Consider the following 13,969-nt stretch of genomic DNA (forward strand, 5'->3'; position numbering starts at 1 on the left):
ACGTTCATGCCAGTCACTGGGCCCATAGAGTTTTCTTTTGATGCACCAACTTGGAGTCTAGGAAAGAGCATGGCAGCTCACATCGCCATGGGACGCATTGGAGAAGTCTACCGTAATGACCTCAAGGATACTATTTACCAGATTTGTGGGCGCCGAGATGAGCACTGGGAGATGATCAGCATCAGGAAGGATAGATCAATTGCAGATTTTATCCAGGAGTTAAACCAGCACATTCGACGACACGAGAACCAGATGTGCGCCGACATGATAGACCTGAAGAAGGCAAGGACAAGAATCAAGGAACTGGAGGAAGAACTCAAGGCTACACGCGAAGATTATGAAGAAGAAATTGAAGTATTGGTGGATAAGAATGCCGACTTAACAATGAAGATCGGGATATTTATGGGAGGCCCTACACCTGTAGATGAAGACGAAGAACCCAAGGAGATTCGCCCGGAAGACTACATCATCATCGACGACACCGATTCGGATCCAGACGATAGCGATGATGATTATGTTGATGAAGCTGGAGGATATCATGGAGTCTGCAACTGAAGAATATTTCTAGTAGACCACCCCATCAGTAGTAGTAGTCCACCATGTAAATATAGTAGCCCGAGCACTTTTGTGATAGTTAGATCGATTGTATGCCCTTGTTTGATTGTTTGAATGAAGTGGATTGTTTGCTTTTGCCTCATGTGCATATGGGTAGTGTTTTCTCTTTAGACCCCCTCTATTCTTACATCTCATCTTTTCTAAACCCTTAGATGCCTCCGAGACGTGACCCCGGATTTGCATTTCCACCGGAGCTCACCCAGTTGATCCAGCAGCAGAACACATTGATGCAGCTGCTAGTCCAGAATCAGAATCAGGGGAACAACAACAACAACAACAACAACAATCCACCACCACCCCCTGTTGATCACTTAGCGCGTTTTCTTAGGCTGAATCCGCCGGTGTTTTCTAGTAGCACCGAGCCGATAGTAGCAGATGATTGGCTCCGTAAGACAGCTAGAGAGTTGACCACAGCAGGATGCACAGATGTGGAGAAGGTGAAGTTTGCCGCACATCAGCTTGAAGGACCTGCAACATCATGGTGTTAGAATTTCACAGCCACTTTCCTGTCGACACTGTCACATGGGTCCAGTTACAGCAAGCCTTTCGTACTGCCCATGTTTCAACAGGAGCTATGACCATGAAGAAGCGTGAGTTTCACAACTTGCGCCAAGGAGGACGGACAGTTGGCCAGTATGTGGAGGACTTTAGTAAGTTAGCACGTTATGCCCCAGATGACATCGCTACGGATGCAGCGAAGCAGGAGAAGTTTCTAGAAGGACTGAATGATGAGTTGAGCATGCAGTTGATGGTAGAAACCTTCAACAACTATCAGGAGTTGGTAGATCGTGCTCTTATGATTGAAGGCAAGCAGCAGCAAATTGAGAACCGCAAGAGGAAGTATGGACAAGGGGAATACAATTCAGGAGCTCAGCAGAAGCCACGTTTTACCCCTAGACCGGGAGGACATTTTCAGCATACCCATGGAGGACGTAGCTCGCACAATCACAATGGCACCAGGAATGGTAATGGTAATGGAGGAAGCAATGGCCAGAATCGCACCAACCCATCAACCCCAGCCAAGAAAGACCTGAGCCAAGTCACTTGCTTTAAGTGTTCGAAGACCAGACATTATGCCAATGAATGTCCTGAATTACAGAATGGAAATGGCAATGGAAGCTCTGGGAAGAAGCTGAACCCTTTCAATAGGGGACAGGTGAATCACGTTAATGTGGAGGAGGTTGAAGCTCAGCCTGATGCAGTAATAGGTAAGTTTTTGGTTAAGTCATTTACTGCACTCGTTCTTTTTGATACTGGTGCATCGCATTCATACATCTCAAGGGGATTTGTGGATAAGTATAACCTGTCAACCCAAGCCCTTAGGTCACCCATGTTAGTAACCTCGCCTGGAGCAGAATATATGACTAGTCGATGGTGTGATCGGTTACCATTAAGGATTGGTAACTATGTTTTTCCCTCAGACCTAATAGTATTGGAATCCCAACGATTGGATGTGATATTAGGCATGGATTGGTTATCAAAGTATGAAGGGAATATTGAATGTGCTACTAAGTCAATTTTGCTTACCACACCAGAAGGGAGAAGGATCAAGTATGTATCCCGACATGTGCCAAAGAGGACACAAGTAAATTGCTTAACATGAGTTATGCGGGAGGAAGTACCAGTGGTAAGGGATTTCCCTGAAGTATTTCCAGAAGAGTTGCCAGGCATGCCACCGGATAGAGATATTGAGTTTTTGATTGAGCTATTGCTAGGCATAGGGCCAATATCAAAGAGACCATATAGGATGCCAGCAAAGGATTTGGTGGAAATTAAGAAGCAGAGTAAGGAGTTACTGGATAAAGGATATATTCGCCCAAGTTCTTCGCCTTGGGGATCGCCGGTACTTCTAGTGGAGAAGAAGGATGGATCGTTAAGGATGGTTGTTGATTATCGAGGATTGAATGAAGTTACGATCAAGAACAAGTACCCACTACCGATGATCAATGTTCTGTTTGATCGATTGCAAGGAGCTAAGGTATTTTCCAAGATCGATTTGCGATCGGGATACCACCAGTTGAAGATTCAAGAACAGGATATTCCTAAAACAGCTTTTACCACCAGGTATGGGCTGTACGAGTATACCGTTATGTCATTTGGTCTGACTAACGCACCTGCATATTTTATGAACATGATGAACAAAGTATTTATGGAGTTTTTGGATAAGTTCATCGTGGTGTTCATTGATGATATCCTGGTTTACTCGAAGAATGAAGAAGAGCATAAGGAACATTTGTGATTGGTACTTGAGAAGCTCAGAGAACATCAATTATATGCCAAGTTTAGCAAATGTGAGTTTTGGTTGAAGGAAGTAGGATTTCTCGGACACGTTATATCTGGAGAAGGAATAGCAGTAGATCTCGCTAAAGTTGATACCGTGACCAAATGGGAAGCACCGACCACGGTTGGAGAGATACGGAGTTTTCTTGGACTCGCAGGATACTACCGGAGATTTATTGAAATTTTTTCAAAGATTGTGAAGCCTATGACTGAGTTGTTGAAGAAGGATACCAAGTTCAAATGGACTGAGGAATGTGAGGCTAGTTTCCAGGAGAGTTGTTTCATATGCCTCAAGACAACTGAAACCTCATGAGTTGAATTATGCTACGCATGATTTGGAGTTAGCAGCCGTAGTGCATGCATTGAAAACATGGGGACATTTTCTGATTGGAAACCATTGCGAGGTGTATACGGATCATAAGAGTTTGAAGTATATTTTCACGCAGAAGGAGTTAAATCTCGGACAGAGGAGATGGTTGGAGCTCATCAAGGATTATGATATGAGATTGCATTATCATCCTGGAAAGGCTAATGTAGTAGCCGATGCATTAAGCCGTAAGAGCCATGTCAATACATTAATGACGGGAGCAATACCAATGGAGTTAGCAGAAAATCTTCGAGAGTTATGTTTAGAAATAGTCCTGAGAGGCTATGTAGCCGCATTGGAGATTCAGTCAACTTTGATGGATAGAATCAGAGAAGCTCAGAAGACTGACAAGGAGATTGCCTCTATTAAGGAGAAACTGAGAAAAGGAAAAGCTAAAGGATTTCATGAGGATGAGCACGACACCCTATGGTTTGAAGACCGTGTTTATGTGCCCAATGACCCGGAGATTAGGAAGTTGATTCTGCAAGAGGCACACGATTCACCATATTCGATTCACCCAGGCAATACCAAGATGTATTTGGATTTGAAGGATATTTTCTGGTGGACCGGAATGAAGAAGGATATTGCGGAGTATGTAGCAGTCTGTGACGTGTGTGAGAGAGTAAAGGCAGAGCATCAGAAGCCAACAGGATTGTTACAACCGTTGCCGATACCTGAATGGAAGTGGGATAAGTTAGACATGGATTTTATCACGGGATTACCCAGGACTCGTTCAGGCTATGACTCGATTTGGGTTATAGTAGATCGGTTGACGAAGGTAGCTCATTTCATCCCGGTAAAGACCACTTACACCAGTACTAAGTTAGCACAGATATACATGACCAGGATCGTATGTCTGCATGGAGTTCCGAGGAGTATCGTATCAGATAGAGGAACCCAATTTATCTCAAAGTTCTGGAAGCAGTTGCATGAAACTTTGGGAACCAGGCTAGAATTCAGTATAGCTTTTCATCCACAAACAGATGGACAGACCGAGAGAGTCAATCAGATTTTGGAAGATATGTTGAGAGCTTGTGCGCTAGATTATGGATCTAGTTGGGATGACAATTTGCTATATGCAGAGTTCTCTTACAACAACAGTTACCAAACCAGTTTAAAGATGGCCCCTTTCAAAGCCTTGTACGGAAGGAGGTGCAGGACACCGTTGTCGTGGGACGAAGTTGGAGACCGCCAGTTGTTTGGACCTAACTTGATTAAAGAGTCTGAGCAGAAGGTGAAGTTGATTCGCGACAGGCTCAAGATAGTCCAGTCTAGACAGAAGAGTTATGCAGATTCTAAATGGAAGGAGACAATTTACGAAGTTGGAGATAGAGCTTATCTTCAAGTATCTCCACTTCGGGAAACAAAGCGTTTTGGAGTTAAGGGAAAATTAGCGCCACGATTTGTAGGACCATATCGAGTTTTGGAGCGTATGGGAGAAGTGGGCTACAGGTTGGAATTGCCTGAAGGATTGTCAGGAGTTCATGATGTGTTCCACGTTTCCCAGTTGAGGAAGTGTCACATTGAGATGGCTGACATACCCTTCAGAGATACAGTGCCGTTGGAAACAATTCAGTTGGATAACGATTTGACCTACGAGGAGAAACCAATTAAGATCCTCGAGTTTGCCAGCCGAGTCACTCGCAGCAAGGTTATCAAGTTTTGCAAAGTTCAGTGGAGCAATCACACGGAGGATGAAGCCACCTGGGAGCGAGAGGAAGATTTGCTTAAGGACCACCCTCATCTATTTTCTAGCCAACCCGAATCTCGAGGGCGAGATTCATCTTAAGGGGGGTAGGTTTGTAACATCCCAAATTTTCAATTTGGAATGTTGTACATTAGATCATCATTGCATATCATATTTTATTTGCGTTTGGTTTTGATCCTAGAATTTTTACGCAACTCAAGGACCCACGGAGAGAGTTGGGGATTTCGTTATTTTCATATTTGAGTTTTCTCAAATTTTGAGAATAGGATCATTTGATTTTAATTATTTTATCATCAATTATTTCTATTACAAAAATATGAGAGAGGGAATAAAATGACTTTCCCAAAATAAAGAAATATTGAGGATTTAATAATAAAATCAAATAAGATTTTATTTTGGAGTTTTTCGTTATTTTATTTGAATTTAGGAAAAATGTGCGTTTTTCAAAATTGCATTTAGGCCCCAAATAAATGTTCAATTTGTGCGGCTTGATTTTAGAAGCCCGGGAAAATTTATTTCGGGATTTTTGGAGTCCATTTAGTATTTCTTTCTAATTTTTTTCTGCGCGTAATTATTTTAAAAAAAACGAACCTACCTGGGGCCGTGTCCGACTAGGACTCCCGGCCCGTTAGGCTATATATAGCCGGGGGAGGCCCAGTCGAAACCCTAGCCAGCCCCAAGCCGCCCCAAGCCGCCGCCGCGCCGCCCCGCCGCGCCGCTGCCGGACGCCGCCGCACGCCGCCCGAGGTCCGCCGTCGCCTCGTTTTCTGCGCCGGTCTTTTTATTTTTTTCGAAAAATCATTCGGTTTTTCCGTCGGTTTTTTGTCAGTTTTTTTAGATTCATTTTTTTAATAGATCGGTTTTTCCGGTTTATTTAAATAGCGAGCGTTCGTCCGTTCGTTCGTTCTAGCGAACGTTCGTCGTTTTTCTTTTTCTCGGATTTTAATCGGCGATTTGTCTGATCGCGATTCCTGATTCGATTTTCTTTTTAGTATGACTTTTCGCTCGTTTATCGGAATCAGGCGATTCAAGCGCCTAGAGTTTCGTCTCGAAACCCTCTATCCGTTTAATGAACTTAAACAAGTTTTTGCTACTGTAAAATTTGCCCTAGATCCAGATTAGTAAAATGAAGTTGTTTTCTTTCGTCGTTTGACTTTCGTTGCTTCGTTCTATTTGATTCTTTTTGCAAACCGGAGTTCTTAAGTTGAACCTTCTGGTTAGATCTCTTATTTGAGTTTTACCCGTGCATTAGATGAGTACTTATTGTATGCTTGTTTGTTGTTTGCGATAGAGTACCCGGAGTGCGCCGCTTGTTACTTCGAATCGTTAGGTTTCCCGGATCATCAGCAAGGCAAATAACACTTTGATCATACCTTTCCTACTACCTAGTTTTATTGCATTAGATCAATCCTCACACATTGCATGATTAGGATCTAATTAAATTGTGGGATGGGAAGTAGTTGAGGTAGTACCTATTACTTGTTTATTATCAAACCTTTGGGAGTTACTTCTACGTTTGCTTATTATGCCATGCTACGCTAGTAGACGTGGATTGGGTGAGTGATATCCATGACAGATGTGAGTTGTTAATTAATGGTTTATCTAAGGTGGCAACTTAAACACACATCTGGGTGGATTGAGGCACCTGGGTATTCCAGGACTTGCCTGTTTTCTTTTGGACCGCCACCCAGGCTCAAAGGGATCATGAGACTATTCATACTAGAAACTTCCGTGTGCAAGCACAAGCTATTATGGGCTCTAGCATAGTTAACTAAGTCGTGCGAACTCTTACAATGGTAGACTAGCAGATGTAGGGGATGTAGGTGGTACGGTCTACCCGATTGTAAGGTGCTAGCGCTTCTGAAAGACTATGTCTCGGTCATCCGTCTTCTCAAACACCATTTAGTGCGAGAAACCAAACGGAGGCGATCGAGTCTTGTGGGGAAAAGTGCGCAAACCTCTACAGAGTGTAATAAACTAATCATGGTTAGCCGTGTCCCCGGTCATGGACATCTTGAGTATCTAGTACCTGGATTATCATGTGAATCTCAACATGTTACCCTAAATTAATTTTGTTAGGTTTGTTTAATGATGATGCTTAATTGGGATTGAGAATGCTGTCAACCATTCTCAATGTTTAACAACCACCATGATAGTAATTAAATTTATTCCTTTGTAGTAGGGAAAAATTGGCTTTACGCAAAATTATAACCATAGAGCTTTCCACCAGCCAAATATGCATATAGTATAGCTGTTTCATTCCATTATTCTCTATGTGTTACCTTGCCAGCATATTCCATGTGCTGACCCGTTTCGGGCTGCAACGTTAATGTTGCAGACTTTTCAGACGACGATTAAGGAGTTTTTAGGTCGTGGTTCTATACTCAGTGATGCCGTTGGAGTTGATGGACTCACTTATCTTCCAAGCCTTCCGCTGTTATCGTTATTAGATGGCCTTAAGCCATATTTATTGTAATAAGCTCTCTATGGAGACACTCGATGTAATAAGTGTGTGATTGCTACTCTGCTATAAATCCTCCGAGTATTGTGTGGTGTCAGCATTACTGATCCAGGGATGACACCGGAGCACAGAGATCAGACTGTTTGAGGTCTGGTCGCTACAGTTTTTCACGTGCTATTTTTGCTAGTAACTCCCCAACCACTTACCAGAATTGAGCAAATGATATACCAATGGAAAGCTGTTGAAAACACCCAACTTTCCAATGTTGATAATATTTTCATACTTGCGATGGTTCAAAACAATTTTTTGAATACATAAAAACATGTTTTAATTGGTATATATGAAACTTTTAAACCATAATTGGAATATAGCATATAATATCCCGTTGGAAAGCTTATGAATAGGAGCAACTTTTTCATGTAGACAGTTGCCACAAATTTGGTGCCGTTTGACATCAGCTTTAAAAATGTCAAAAACAACGTCGTTTTTACCTTGTTTGAACATGCATTTAAAGGTCGAACGTCTCGCAATATATATTTTAAACTATGCAGGGAGGAGCACGTGAACTTCTTGCAACTAATACTTTAGGCTTTTAGTTTTGTATTTTTTTATTCTCATCTGAAATGCATTCCATGTAGTAGTTGAATTGCTCGCTCTTTTCACATTGAACTTCGGTCACATATTTTTGTTCATAATTCCATATTCGTTTCGTCGGACTTCCACAAATGATACACCTTTTTAGAAACCTGTTGAAAAGACACGACTTTTCCTAATACGGTTAAAACTTCGTTTCGAACAACATACACCAATTTGTTTTAACCGTTTATTTTGGAATAGAGCATACGATATACCCTTTGGAAAGTTGTAGAATAACGGGAACTTTTTTCACGTAGAGCATTTTGTTTCAAAATTGTAATGAAATGAGAGAATTATTATAATACACCAAAACCAACATCTTTTGTGTGTTTTTGAACATATAAATACATGGCGAATCTCTCTCAAAAGAATTTTTGAACTTTCCCGGGCCGAGCACCTGAACTTCTATCAACAAAAAATTTAGACTTCGCCTTTTTATTCTCTTTTGATCATACAAAATACACACCATGCAATACGTGAAATTTTGTTAGTTATCAATTTGAACTTCTCTCTGTTTCGCTTTAGTAACGGAAAAATTCAGAGTTTTTTATAGCCATCGAACCGCTCTAACTTTTCATTTTGAACTTCTTTGTGTATTTTTAGAGATGTGAAAATTGAAGTTTTGTTAAAAACATCAAACTTCTTCGTTATTTTAAATCAAACTAATTGGTTTTATTCTTTAGTAACTGGAAAAACCAATTTTTCAAATAAATATCAAACTGCTTTGCTTTTTCCAATTGAACTTCTTGGTTTTATACCCTAGTTACAAGAAAACCTGAATTTTTTATATACATTGAACTACTCTATTTTTTAAAATTGAACTTCTTGGTTTTAATCTTTAGTATTGGGAAAAATTTGAGTTTTTTTATAAGCATAAAACAACTTCATCTTTTTAGTTAGGACTTCTTGGTGTTATTCTTTAGTAACGGGAAACGTCCTAATTATGTTACAAATATTGAACCGCTCAATTATTTAAATTTAAACTTCTAGGTATTTTTTGGAAAGAGTGAAAATTTGTTTTTATAAACTTTTAAAACCGCTCGGTTTGTTTAATTTGACCTTCTTGGTATTGTAATAAACATTGAACATCTCCCTTATTTAAATTTGAACCTCTATGGTTTTTTAGAAAAGAGGAAATCTATTTTTTATAAATTTCTAACTACAATATTTTTTTAATTTTGAACTTAATAGTATATTCTTTAGTAATGAGGAAATCCATGTTTCATATTAAACATCGAACCGCTCCGCTATTTAAATTTGAAATCTAGGTTTTTTGACCATCTCTATTATTTTATATTTAAACTCGTAAGTGTTTTCAATTTGACCTTCTTGGTTTTGTAATAAACATTGAACTTCTCAGTTAGATAAATTTGAACCTCTAGGATTTCTTAGAGATGAGGAAAAGCCATTTTTAAAAATAAATTTTGGACTTCTATGTTTTTATAATGTTTTTTTAATGATAAAAATTCCTTTAAACATTGAGTTACTTCTTTTTATTTTTCTCACTCGAGTTTCTTCGTGTGAAAATACCATAGTTTTTTATGTCAACTATTAATAGCGAAGGTTCCGACTTCTCTCTCACATAAATAATTTTCTTTTTTTAAGTTTTGTATAAGTGTTCTACTTTTTCCGAATTTTACTCACTCTTTGTTTCAAAAGTTTTGATTTTTGTTCCATGGACTTGTTGGTTTCGCCCTGAACTTCCATTTTCTTTACAAGTTTACAAACATTACATAGACGTCCAGAGTTGCAATTGTAAGTACGTACTAAAGAAATTGGTTCCATTACCTTTAAAGATGAACACTTTGAAAACAACACTAGCTAAATGGGCAAAATGGGGCCAAATGGCAATGCGGTGGAGCTATTCACCACCACTCATTTTTTATCCTCTCATCATTGTAGGTGTTCTCTCTCACCCTTTGATTGTCTTTTTGCTTGTTCTCTCCTAGGATGATTAAATCCAGCATTGCCGTAGCAACTAGGAACATGCACAAATACCATTATTTTGCAACTGATGAAAAAGGTGGATCGACATAGTTGCAAAAAAATAATTCTCTTTTTTGTAGTGAACAGATGCTCGTCTGTAAAATGAGATTTTTTTTTGAAACTATGACATTTTTTATAGCAAATTCGAAAACTACATGACCTAATGTGTTATTTGCAAAACTATGACCCCGTCGGCCTCTTTTAGGCCGAAGACCAACTTTTCGGTCAGCATTAGGCCGAAGTAGACTCTTCGATCTCCTACTGGCCGAAGACAGGCGCAGCTGGGCCGGAGAGCTGTTTTCGGCTTTGCTCTGGCCGAAGACCACTCTTCGGTCATCTTTTGGCCGAAGAGCGCCTGGCCGGTGATCAATGCATGCGTAGCGTACATATGATGCTAGACTAATGCATCGAAGGGCTGATCGGTATTGCATGCGGTTCGTACGTGGCCAATGCATGCATCAGAACTTGGTGCATACGTACTAGCACACACGCAAGCCGCCAACATGCGCACATGTATTGGCCGAGAAGTACTGGCATACGAGTACAATATACGTACCTGATATAGTCCAGCCGGCACACGTGTATGTATACGAATACGTGCACACAACCAGCCAGCCGGCGAGCTGTCCACGTACTAAACACATGCATCGGCGTCAAATCTCGGTGCGGCTAACGTGTGTGCACACGTTCAGGTCGTCCGTGCCGTACGCCGGACTGCGGTGCAGTATGCTTATGAGCTCTTCGGCCAAAAGATGACCGAAGAGTGGTCTTCGGCCTGAGCAAAGCTGAAAACAGCTCTTCGGCCCAGCTGCGCCCATCTTCGGCCATTAGGAGACCGAAAAGCCTATTTCGGCCTAGTGCTGGCTGAAAAGTTGGTCTTCGGCCTAAAAGAGGCCGACAGAGTCATAGTTTTACAAATAACACTTTAGATCATATAGTTTCCGAATTTGCTATAAAAAAGATCATAGTTTTTAAAAAAAATATTGTCGTTTTTTTAGAGTGAAATTGTGCATCTCTTATTTGGTTAGTTAACTATCATAGAACAAACACTACTTTTTAGGACTGAGTGAATTGTCTTTTTGTAGTGGTCTGCATTAGACACATGTTAGCATCAAATATATGATGTACGCATGAACCAGAGACGGAGAATACTCAGGATGAGCGTAGACACGGAAGCATACGAGTCACTAAAGCAAATGAATATCCTCAGGCACCATCCATTCGCAAGCACGTGAGTGGAAGCAATCAGCCAGCATGGTGTCGGCCTCCAGGTGGGATGGCTGCCTGCACGGCCGTCGGAGTTGAGGAGCAGGGGCTGTGTGCAGTTGTCGCCGTCGATGGGTCAAGGAGCCCCGTGGACACAGCACGACGAGGATGGCAGCGAAGCAGTCCGTGGCGGCGCGTGCGAGCAGTCCATGTTCTACACATGCTCTGTATCCCCTTTGCTCCTGCTTATCCATCAAAATTAAGGCGTCGACTTCATTAAGAGAAAAATTTTAGCATTGGCAGAATAGCAGTAGCATTAGCAAGAAAGGCTACCTCTTGCGTCTTCAGGCCGGCGGATCTTCACCCAACAGCGACAAGCTACGATGAGATTGCGTGCACCCTGCGAGCCGGATCCCCGGAAGCAACCTTCCTCGAGAAGGTCGAGGTGGCCTTTGCGAGAAGGTCAACCAGTAGACGAAGGTTCAGGGGTTGGGGAAAGCAGATGGGTTGGGGGCGCCGCGGCGTCGGGCGGATGCAATGTGGAGCAGCTGCCGAGGGAAGAAGGCAGGGTGCGGCGGTGGAGTGCAGGGCCGGGGGCGACGGCGCCCGTAGTGGCTTGTGGTGAGGACGACGGTAGCGTGGAGGTCACGAGACCAAGGCGTCGGGCCCCTGGACGGCGGCTTCGCCAGAGACCTGGGCCTGCATCCCGGTCCTGGAGACGACAGCTTGCGTGATTGAGAGGCCGGCGGCAGCGTCGCGGGAGGAGGCCGACAGTAGCGTGGGAGGAGGCCGGCGGGAGGAGGCCAGCGGCGGCGGCACGGGAGGAGGCTGGTGGGAGGTTGAGGCGGACCACGACGGTGAATTGGGTAGCTCGGGAGGACGTGGCTCGTGGGGGTTGGGGGGAGGCCCCGCCGACGGCAGGGGCTGGGGGGGGCGCTGCGGCTGGCGGCGGTGGGTGGAGGCGCGCCGGATCGGGATGGTGGGGAATCGGGGTGGTGGCAGGACGAGGTTAGTGGGGATGAAACTTTTTTTTTCTGTTTGTGCGTTTTCTTTTTTGCTTCGCTGCTAGTTCGGGAGTTTCGGAACGGGGAACGTGTCGGTGGCGCTCTTATAGGCTGATCGTGATCAGAAAAACTATTCTAATCCCATAATCAGAATAGTGCTACTCTTTATATATATATATATAGTGCACTATTTTAATCCTGCGATTAGAATAATCATTCGGAATCACGGTGTCCCTATGTAGGGCGACGAGGTCCTCTCCGAGAAAAGAAAAACCCCCGGACCGGCGCACCCGAGCACCACCTTCGCCGTAGCCTTCCCCCAACCTTCCCACGCCTGCCTCCACCCGCAGCCGCCGCGGATCGCCACCGCCTCCAATCGCCGCCGTCGCGGATCCCCGTCGCCTCCGCCCGTCACCGCCGCCCAACCCACCGACGCCGGCCTGCCCCCACCCCCTAGTGGGCCACCGCCCCTTTCTCTGGGATCCGCGAGCCCCAGCGACACGCGCTGCCGGCGACCACCAGGACCTTGCGCTGCCACTGGCCACCACCAGAATCTCGCGCCGCCGCCCACCACCACCAGGATCCCGCGCCGCCCCCCACCACCACTAGGATACCCCCATCTACGCGCGGATCCAGTCTTGCCCGAGGCCACTCCAGGACGGAGGAACACAGGTCAGAGCCGCTAGCGTTGGGACAGGCTCGCCGGGCCTCACCCGGCAACCTCCTCCCTTCTTCCTTTGGTGCAAGTTACCTGTCGTGGGCTCCCTGGCCAGAGCTCGCTCGCGACAGAGGAGGGGAGCTCTTGCTCAATTCGTGTGGCGTGGGTCTCCCGTCCACCAGCGCCGCCCAACATTTCCCCTTCCCCAGTGGACGCCCCGGGCTCCGATGTGGACGACCCCTGATGCCCCTCGCGCCGTCCACTCCCTTTCCTGCTCCCCATGGCTATGAAGTTAACTGAACTTCAGTGTGTTAGATATTTTAACTTCAGATAACAAAGTGATTGCTCTGCTGTACCACCTGCCTTCAGATTATTACAGTGGCCTAGGTTGTGTGTTCAGGGACTGCATCTTGTGTTCTAAATCATTTGCAGAATATGTGATGAAATGTTGCTAGTTCCTGTGTATTTTTTATTCCACACTTCTCGGCCTACTTGGCAAAAATGCAGATGCGCAATCTCTAATGTTTACAACTTAAAAGGTTCAGGAAAAACAACAACTGTGGAAGTTCAGATATGAAACTGCATGATGTTTAGATATAGAAAAATGACTTTTCTTCTTTGAAAATGTTAACATGCTCTGGCCAGATGATTATGGTGTTCTATAGAAAACTTGGACAAAAATAATGAAATATGTTTACTAACCAAGTCCTGTTTGAAAAAATGCATGCAAGATGTACAATAAAAAAGCAAACAGTGAGCTGAGTGATTTTGTTGTCTTCAATTTCAACTAATATGAGAAAGAAAATTTTCAATCACTCTCTCTCTCTCTCTAAACTTCACTTAAGAATTCACGTGAGAAGTTCAAATATAAAAAACACATAAGTTCATATATAGTAAAACTAGTTTAATTACATTTTTCATAGTGAAAGCATACATTCTAAAATTTGGAGAGCTCGTGAAAAGAAAAACCGCCACCAGAAAAACACCAATAACAGCTCAAAAAAGTGGCTCTTATGGCTACGCGCACAAACGCACACACTTTCTTGTT

At 43.4% G+C, this 13,969-nt stretch overlaps 1 long non-coding RNA gene across 1 annotated transcript; it reads right to left on the minus strand.

Annotated features, from left to right (window-relative positions):
* Positions 1–11,237: 11,237 nt before the first annotated feature.
* On the minus strand, positions 11,238–13,135 carry LOC123150046 (uncharacterized). The gene is made up of 2 exons (XR_006474923.1): positions 11,593–13,135; positions 11,238–11,501 (listed from the first exon to the last, which is right to left on the minus strand). It is a non-coding gene; the product is annotated as an uncharacterized lncRNA (long non-coding RNA).
* Positions 13,136–13,969: the final 834 nt, after the last annotated feature.

The sequence above is a fragment of the Triticum aestivum genome, chromosome 7A (assembly GCF_018294505.1).
Source record: "Triticum aestivum cultivar Chinese Spring chromosome 7A, IWGSC CS RefSeq v2.1, whole genome shotgun sequence".
NCBI lineage: Eukaryota > Viridiplantae > Streptophyta > Magnoliopsida > Poales > Poaceae > Triticum > Triticum aestivum.